Source organism: Prunus avium, chromosome 7, assembly GCF_965620075.1.
Source record: "Prunus avium chromosome 7, drPruAviu1.hap1.1, whole genome shotgun sequence".
NCBI lineage: Eukaryota > Viridiplantae > Streptophyta > Magnoliopsida > Rosales > Rosaceae > Prunus > Prunus avium.
In genome coordinates, this window is record NC_142290.1 from 28296147 (window position 1) to 28305442 (window position 9296).

Here is a 9296-nt window from a genome sequence, read left to right on the forward strand (position 1 = left end):
CTTAATATATCTAACATATCTAGGTACATTATAATTTTCCAATATACGTAGATAGGTACTTTATTTAATATACAAAAATATAGGTATATTATTTATATAAATAAAAAAAGGTTCATTGTTGAATATGGTCCATTATAAGCAAATATACGTAAATAGGTACATTATTTAGTGTACAAAAATATAGGTACATTATTTATAAGAAAAAAATAGGTGCATTATTGAAACAATAATAATAGGTACATTATTTATAAGAAAATATAGTTATACAAAATATTTGTAGGTAAATTAATGTTCCTAAAACAAATTAATTTCAAATCCATAACAATTATTAAATTTGAAATTTTGATATAAATAAAAGGAAATAACTAACCAATTAATATGAAATTGAAACAAAATATGATCAGGTTGTCGAATTTGGGAAAACATAATAGGTATATTAGAACCAATCAATTTCAAAAACATACGACACTAATTACACACCAAGTTTTAATTATATATAAAATAAATAAATAAAACTGACCCACAAAACTTATGCAAAATTGAAACACCATTATGACAATGAATAGCAAACAATTTGTTGGAAAAAAAAAACGTTAAAATGCAATTAGGGTAATTTAGGAATTGAAAAAATATAACATTTAATATGTTAAGCTTGATTAGGTAACTTGCTTTGGTGGATCCTAGTCATTGGGTTTTACTTATAAAAATTGGGTTTAATTTATAGAAAAATACCCAATTTTTTAAAATAAAACCCGATGACTAGGATCCAAGTAAGCAAGATACCTAATCTAGCTTAAAATCTGATTTATTATATTTTTAAGATTCCAAAACTACTTATATTTACAAGTTAACGTGTTATGTGGGGGTGTAACTAATGACGCACGTTGAATTTGGAAAGATCTTCGAATGGTTGTAATGGATGTAGGAATTAATTTAGAAACTGATTTGAAATTAAATATTAAATTCAACATTAACATATTAGTAATCTACATGTGATTAATGTTTTGGTTTATTTAATAAATTTTTGTTGTTGTTTTCCTTTTGTGCATTATACTACTAGTAATCTATTTCTAAACGGGGAGGGTTCGGGTTGGGGATTAAAATACTATCCCCACCCCTCCCCGAACACCATACCCAAAAAATTCCCCGTACCCGTCCCCATACCCGTTTTTTGTCCTTCATACCCGACCCATTAGGGTCGAATCCCCGCGAAGACCCTTACCTGCGGGGAAAATTGCCATCCCTACACCTTTGGCCTAAAGGTGGCTCCGCCCCTGGGCGCGCGGCTGTACTATTTTAAAAAAAGAATTAGGGAAGAACGAGTATAGCCGGATGGCTATACTATTTCTTTTAAAATCGGCTATACTATTTCTTTTAAAAAAATTAGGAAAAACCCGAGTATAGCCGTTCGGCGGTACTATTTAAAAAAACCAAATACAGGTAAAAAAATTTGAGTATAGCCATGTGGCTGTACATTCATTCATTCATAGTTAGTAAAATACGGAACGGGAAAAAATACTAATAAAATACGTACGTATTTCATTCGGCAAAATTTTTGCAAATTACAACTCAAATGTTCGGCCACTATATTTTTGTTAATATATATTAGTTTCATTCAATAATATGTGAGAATTATGTGTATAATACATGAATTTTGTGTGTCTTATTGAAATTTTTGTACAAAAAATATGTGTATTAAACATGACAAATACATACGTACCTGTATAATACGAGTATTGTACGTTTGCTTTTTTAAAAATGTGAACTTTACTGAGTCTTTAAGACATGTGCAGAACACAAATGTATTAATGAAAATTACATACGTATGTGTATAATACATTATTAAAGATGAAAGTGCTAAATTGTTAATTACTTTCATTTGTAATTATGTTTTAATTATTATTTCTTTAGTGAATAAATAAATATTTTAGTTAACTTCATAAATTATATTACTTAATAAATGGCAATTATTTTTTTAATTTAATAAAAATTTTAAATATTAATTATTTACTAAGTAAATAATAATTAAAACATAACTACTAAATAAAGTAATTCAAAAAGAGAAATCAGGACTGGGCTATTTAAAGGGGATAGCCGCGCGGCTATGCTCTGAAAATATTCTATTTAATGGGTATAGCCGCTCAGCTATACTCTAAAAATATTATATTTAAAGAGTATAGCCGTGCGGCGATACCGTTAAAATTCTATTTATAGCGTATTACATTAGGTCATCTTCTTCGCGTTTAGCACCGCAATCTCGTGAACCAGATCCAGCCAAATCTTCTTCGCTTAGTTTACCACATGGTGCCTCCTAAAGCTCTCGGAGATGAAGGATCCGCCCAGGCGCCCAGGCCCGCCCAGGGCGCGCCTAGGCGGCCGCGTAGGCCGATTACCGCAAGCTCGTCGACCAGATCCAGCCAAATCTTCTTCGCTTAGTTTACCACATGGTGCCGCCTAAAGCTGTTGGAGATGAAGCATCCTCCCAGGCGCCCAGACCCGCCTAGACGCCCAGACCCGCCCAGGCCGCGCCTAGGCGGCCGCCTAGGCCGATTTTTCGAACGCTAGCAGCATATGCATGTGTATGGTATTAAAAAACCAGTTGGTAGGAAATGGAAGGTGATGAATGATTCTGACACAGACAATGTACCCTATGAATGTAAAGTATGCTTCCGTTTGTGGCTGTAAGGTAAATAGAGCCAGACTGGTTGTAGATGACCTGAAAACCACTACCCTCAGTGTGTGTTGACCAATAGACATAATTAGGAGTATCCAATGAGAAATTTTTTGTATAAAGCGAGAGTGCTCCATCAAATTGTAGTGCAAACTGGAACCTCCCTCGTGAGTAGTTTGACGCCGTGTGGCTAGCGTGGAGTGTGTTGTTTAGTTTTAGAGTCTGTGTTGGTAGGATTGTATCAGTTGGTTGATCAATACTCTCCCACAAATTGTTTGAATTTCTATTGGCCAGAACGAAATTTCCTGTGTCAAGCATGGCTGCATAGGCAACTCCAGTACCACCAAAGTCAGCAATCCTTTTTTGTTTGCCAGTTGCAGTATCATTGAGCATCAACTGGCCATGTGCAGTGAGTTCAACTGTGGATCCTTGTTGCACTAGAATTTTGCCATTGGCTGACCAGACAAATGGCTAGTATGAAGCCACCATCACTACCAATCTTTTGGAAACCGAAAGCGAATTTCCCAGATGGTGAGCACCAGACAGAGTTATTGCTGTCCTTTGCAGTGAGGGATGAGCCCAAAGATATGTTGTAAGTTTGAGCAAATGATTGAAAATGGCGGTATCTGTAGAAGGAGAAGTTGAAAGAAAAAAAGGATATGGTAGTTCAAAAGCCATGGTACATAATTAAGGAGTTAATGGTGGAACTGCTGATGAGCATCATTTGCTATATCTTTATATAATGCCATCATCTGTGGAGTCACCTACAGTACCTCAAGATCATCGACAATCCATGCAATATGTTTTAACTGAATGTGTTATTCTCTGGTTTGCTGCCCACATAAGTTTGCTAAAATGACAAACAAATGCAGTCCTCCCTTGATATACACAAAAAATTCAAATGTTCTATGATATGATTTCTCTTGCTGTTCGAATTGAATCTTTGTTCGGCGTACTAAGAATCTGTTTAACTAAATAATGATTTCATTCAAATACACGGTGTATGGACAGATATGGAGATTTGTCTTTTTGGGTCATTCCACACATATTTTTCATTGTTTTCAAAGCTTTCTGTCTGTGTCCTTGTTAGCCTCCTTCATGTGCAATGAACTTTGTCGCTATTGGTTCTTTAAAATATCAAATGATTTAAGGATAAGTGGAAACAAAACTCCCTAAATAGTGAGGGTAAGAAAGAGTTAGCATTCACAGCAGTGAGGGATGAGCCTAGAGATATATTCTTGTAAGTTAGATGAGTTTCCTATGAAGCCATTATGAACATCTTTTGCATTGTGTATGCCAATATTATCAAATGATTTGTTTGGCATCTTAGCGGCAATTTCTTGTTTTTAGGAAAATTGATGCTTTGTTCGGCATATTGACAAACTCTTTTATTAAAAAATTATTTCCCACAACTATTATACATATATGAATAATATATAGATAGTGCTTCCTGTTTAGTTTGACTAACTTTGTTAGAACATATAAACCAGATAGCATGGAGATTTGGCTTTATACTTTGATAATTTTACAAGTCTTTTCCAGTCTTTTATATTGCGAAAGTCTTAAGAATAGTCATGTCCCGTAAGGCTAGGCATAAGCCTTTGAAGACTTTCACGGTGTGTATAAGAAAATTGTGAAGAAAAAAAAAATATTCGTACTGTAAAAGAATAATAATAAAAAAAAGCCATTCAACCATAATAATCAACCAAAAAATTCTGGCATTTGTTACTAGTGTGCAGCAGATATTCACATTTTTTCATAAATGCAAATAAATTAGATCACAAATTTCTTGTCACTCGAGGTTGGTTAGTCAGTGCCATGGTTGACATGATGTACAGATATTTAAATGGATATGAGAAGTCTCTTTCAGCTAAGTATTCTCCAATGTCCAAAACATGTTTAAACGGTTGTCATTATGCTCCTAATAGCAGTACAATTTCACTGGTATTACGAGGACTCACGAAAAAAAGCCATCACTTACATTGAAGATATAATGAGGATGGATTTGGTGGGATTGAGACTTCAATAGTTCCGTCAAGCATCTGCGTAACATTCTTCATGGTAGGTCTTAGTGATGGATCCTCTTGAATGCACCAAAACGCTGTCATCAAATACATTTCCATCTTCTTCATGTCATCCTTTGCCTCATCATCATCATTCTCCAGTAACAGGTACAGTTTATTTTGCTTATAGCAATCATATGCCCAATCTGCTAGTATCATTTGATCTTCATCCTCTAACTTTGCTTCATAATTAATGCTTCCTGCAGCAAATAATCTCTAATAGCAAAATTCCATAAACATCCACCTTCACTGTGACAGGAGAGCTTTTGAACCATTCCGGGGCCACATGCCCTTTTGTTCCCTTGAATCTAGTAGTGGTTCGCATCTGGTCGATTTTCAAAAGCTTGGCTACGCCAAAGTCAGCAATTCTTGCAGTGAAAGAGTCATCTAGAAGAATATTTTGAGGCTTAATGTCACAATGTATGATTTGGCTGCTAAACTCCTCATGTAAATACAAGAGCCCTCGTGCAGTGCCCAAGGCAATTTCCTTTCTTTGGTTCAAGCTTGGCCTTGACTCTCCAAAGAGCAAGCTTTCTAGAGAACCAATGCTCATAAACTCGTATACAAGAATTCGGTGTTGCCCCTCACTGCAGAACCCTAGTAGTTGGACTAGATTTCGGTGACTTGTTCTGCCAATCGAACACGCTTCAGCTCTGAATTTCAAATCATTTTCTCCAACCATAGTGTCCAATCTTTTGACAGCCACACATTTCCATCTTCGGATGCTAAAACTCCTTGGAAAACTGTTGCGAAAGCGCCACGTCCTAGTTCTTCCATGAATCCGTTAGTAGCTACTTTCAGCTCCATGTAAGAAACATTTCAGATTAATGCCTTGAGTGACCGGGTAAAGCATACTCACCTTTGCTTTTCTATAATTGATAATGCGAAAAACGAGCAAATAGGTTATGAATAGTAAGACGAAGCTCAGAAAAGCCGAACTACCTAGGAGCACCGGTCCAACGGCGATGAAAACTGAATTACCATCCTTTCTTGTATTTGTATAATTCTTTCCTTGTTTTGATTAAAGCTTTTGCACCAACAGTAGGGTCGGCCCTCCCATTTATGAGAGGAATTCCTTTCTTCCAACAGCTATCTTCTTTGAAGATGACAACGGCACAGAAACAGTCATCAAGGCAATTCTGCCTGCACCAATCCTCGTAGTATGTGCAAGAAGAAAAGAAACAATACAATATGAAATCATTAGGACTCGAAACAAAAAGATCTCGGGGCAAGTTCTTTTTCGGTACTTTTTGACGCTTTTATCTGTCACTGCACTCGTTAGGACTTTTTCATGTACAATATGAACTTCGTTACTAATGGATTGTGTGAGGTCTATAAGCATAGGTGTTGTTGTGTGATGTGTTTTAATACTTTTAAGATGCCTGAAGTAAGAACAAGACATATCGTGGAACTTCTGTCTTTCTGAGGCGTACAAGTATGCATTCACAATCACAACACACAATTAAGCTACAAGATGTCCTAAATCAAATATAGACTTTCTAAATCAAATTTATCCAATAGAAATAACATATAGAAACCATTATCTTAATACATGCAAGAAGAAAAGAAACAATACAAAAAACTGAAATCACTCACCACCACCATTAAGCGAACATCTAGAATGAAATGTTCACATTAAAAATCTAATGAAAACCCAAGTCATAACACCAAGTTGCTGGCTTTGAATCCATCATGATCAAACGCATAAAAAAGAAAAAAAAATTGGTATCAATCAATTCTAATTGTGATCACTTAGATAGAACATATAATGAGAATGGATTTGGTGGGACTAAATCCATCCTCATTAAACTTTGGCATTGAAAGTTTCATCCAAGAGGATGTCATGGTGGTATCCTAGTAGCTTGACTAAATTTTTGTGATTTGTGCCGCCGCCAATCGCGCTTACTTCAGCCTTGAATTCGAAATCATTTTCTTTGACATAAATCTTTATTCGTATTTTACTAACTATTAAAGAATGTGAGAGGCTAAGATTACTTCTTCCTTGTCATAACAAAAATAGTAAATTGAGTTTAGACCCATAAAATTCATTTTTAATCACATACAACCCTTTCCTTTATTTTTCTATTTAAAATACCCAATTTTTCAAATAAAACCCGATGACTAGGATCCAAGTAAGCAAGATACCTAATCTAGCTTAAAATCTGATTTATTATATTTTTAAGATTCCAAAACTACCCCTATTTACAAGTTAACATGTTATGTGGGGGTATAACTAATGACACACGTTGAATTTGGAAAGATCTTTGAATGGTTGTAATGGATGTAGGAATTAATTTAGAAACTTATTTGAAATTAAATATTAAATTCAACATTAACGTATTAGTAATCTACATGTGATTAATGTTTTGGTTTATTTAATAAATTTTTGTTGTTGTTTTCCTTTTATGCATTATACTACTAGTAATCTATTTTATTATAATTTTATGAATAATAGTGTACATTCTAATTATGTTGAAAAATATTTTGATAATCTATTTATTGTTTGTTTTAAGAAAAATATATTTGTTTAAATGAACCTTTTTTTTTCTCTAAGTAATGTACCCTTTTTTCTCTGAATAAAGTACCTATTATGTGTTTTATGAAAAAGATTTTTTTTTAAATGAACCTATTTTCTCTCTCCAAATAATGTACCTATATTTTCTATAAATTATTGTGTACCTATTTTTAATTTATGAAAAATGTATGGAAATTTCAATTACAAAGTAAATGACTTAGTTTTTTTTAAATTTTTTGGTAAATAATATACCTATATTTTATTTAAATAATATATTTATATTTTTATACGTATATATTTATATTTATATTTTTCATAGGTACATTATTGGATATGTAATTTACATATTTTTTTTTTTGGGTTTGCAATTTTAAGGGGCGATATGTGAGAGGGAATGACAACCAAGAGAAATGGGTTGATTGATATGCTATTAATAGGGAGTATTAATTACAATTATGGCAGTTAATGAAATGCTTGAAATAAATTATAAATAAAAGGGTTATTCGTAGCAATGGTCCCTCAACTATACCCGTAGTTACACTTTGGTCCCTCAATTCAATTATTAGTTGCAGGGGTCACTCAACTAGGTGCTATGTTGCACGAGTAGTCCCTCCGTCAAACTCTGTTAAATTTTCTGTCAAAAATGAGGGTAAGTTTGGAAATTCATCCACAACCCCTCCCTCTCCTCCACAACCCTCCCTTTCTCTCTCTGAGCCTGGGCCTGCCTTCACCTCTCTGGTGCTTATCGGAGATGAGTTTGCTTCTGCCTTCAGTACAGTAAGAACTAAGAACAGAACCATGGCGTTAGTTTGCAGAGTTTTGTCAGCAGCGAGGAGGAGTTTACAATCCAAGGCTTTGGCAATTTCTAGTAGCTCTCAGCGATGGTTGAGTAACCAAACAATTTTGCTTCAGAGGTTGGTTGAGGAACCCAATTCATGCATCAAAAGCATACTTGGTTCCGAGGAATTCTCTGCCCTCCAAAGCTCTGATTTTTCCTGGGAAACCCTCCTCACTTCTCTCGCGTCTTCTTCCTCGCCTGATAAATCTCGCTTGGTAATAATCACCCATCAATTGCGATAGTTGTAGCCCTACCACCATTAATCCCAATTCCAACCACCTTCTGGTTACCATAAAACCCAACCACCCTCTTTCTCTCAGTGACTCACTCTCTTACTTGTGAAATACAAGTAAAAACACAGAGCAAGCAAACCCCAACTCGAAAGCTCTAACTCACTGAGTCAGGCATGCCGGTGGCCTCCACATCTCTCGCTTCCCAACTCTCTGGCCCTAAATCCATCTCCTCTTACTCCGGTCTGCGACGATCGTGACCTTCGAGAGGTTGAGAGGGAAGAGGGGTTGGTGGGTTATGCTGGTCTGAATTTTTTGGTGTCGGCAAGGATTGGGTCGGCAAGGATTGGGTGCAGCAATGGAGGGTTGTGGATGAAATTCCGAATTTATCCTTACTTTTGACAGAAAATTTAACAGATTTGACGGAAGGACTACTGGTGCAACATAGCACCTAGTTGAGTGACCCCTGCAACTAATAATTGAATTGAGGGACCAAAGTGTAACTACGGGTATAGTTTAGGGACCATTGGTGCGATTAACCCTAAATAAAATATGAAGTATAATGGCAATGATGTAAAAACATAGGAATACTACGACCTCTTATATCCTACTAGTCATTTAAATTTGAAATTGGGTTTTACACATAGATTTATAAAGTGATGGGTATATGTCTAGGAAATAGAAAATGTAGGGATCTATATTGGAGAAACCCGGAAAAAAAAGCAGGCCACGTGTAAAATAGTATAGCCGCACGGCTGTACACTTTACTAAGAAAAATACAGAGCAGCCCACGTGTAAAATAGTATAGCCGTTCGGCTATGCCGTTTAAAAACTCAGTATAGCCGCGCGGCTATACTATTTTTAAATATCAAAAAGAGGACCCCAACGATTAGGCGCCACGTGTGAACGCAAGTCTATTTTTTAACACGGAGTATAGCCGTTCGGCTGTACTATTTTTTTTCCCCCAAAAAGGAAGACC

The 9296-nt window shown here is 35.4% G+C and overlaps 1 pseudogene; it reads right to left on the reverse strand.

Annotated features, from left to right (window-relative positions):
• Positions 1 to 4644: 4644 nt before the first annotated feature.
• LOC110774205 (G-type lectin S-receptor-like serine/threonine-protein kinase LECRK3) lies at positions 4645 to 8546 on the reverse strand (annotated as a pseudogene).
• Positions 8547 to 9296: the final 750 nt, after the last annotated feature.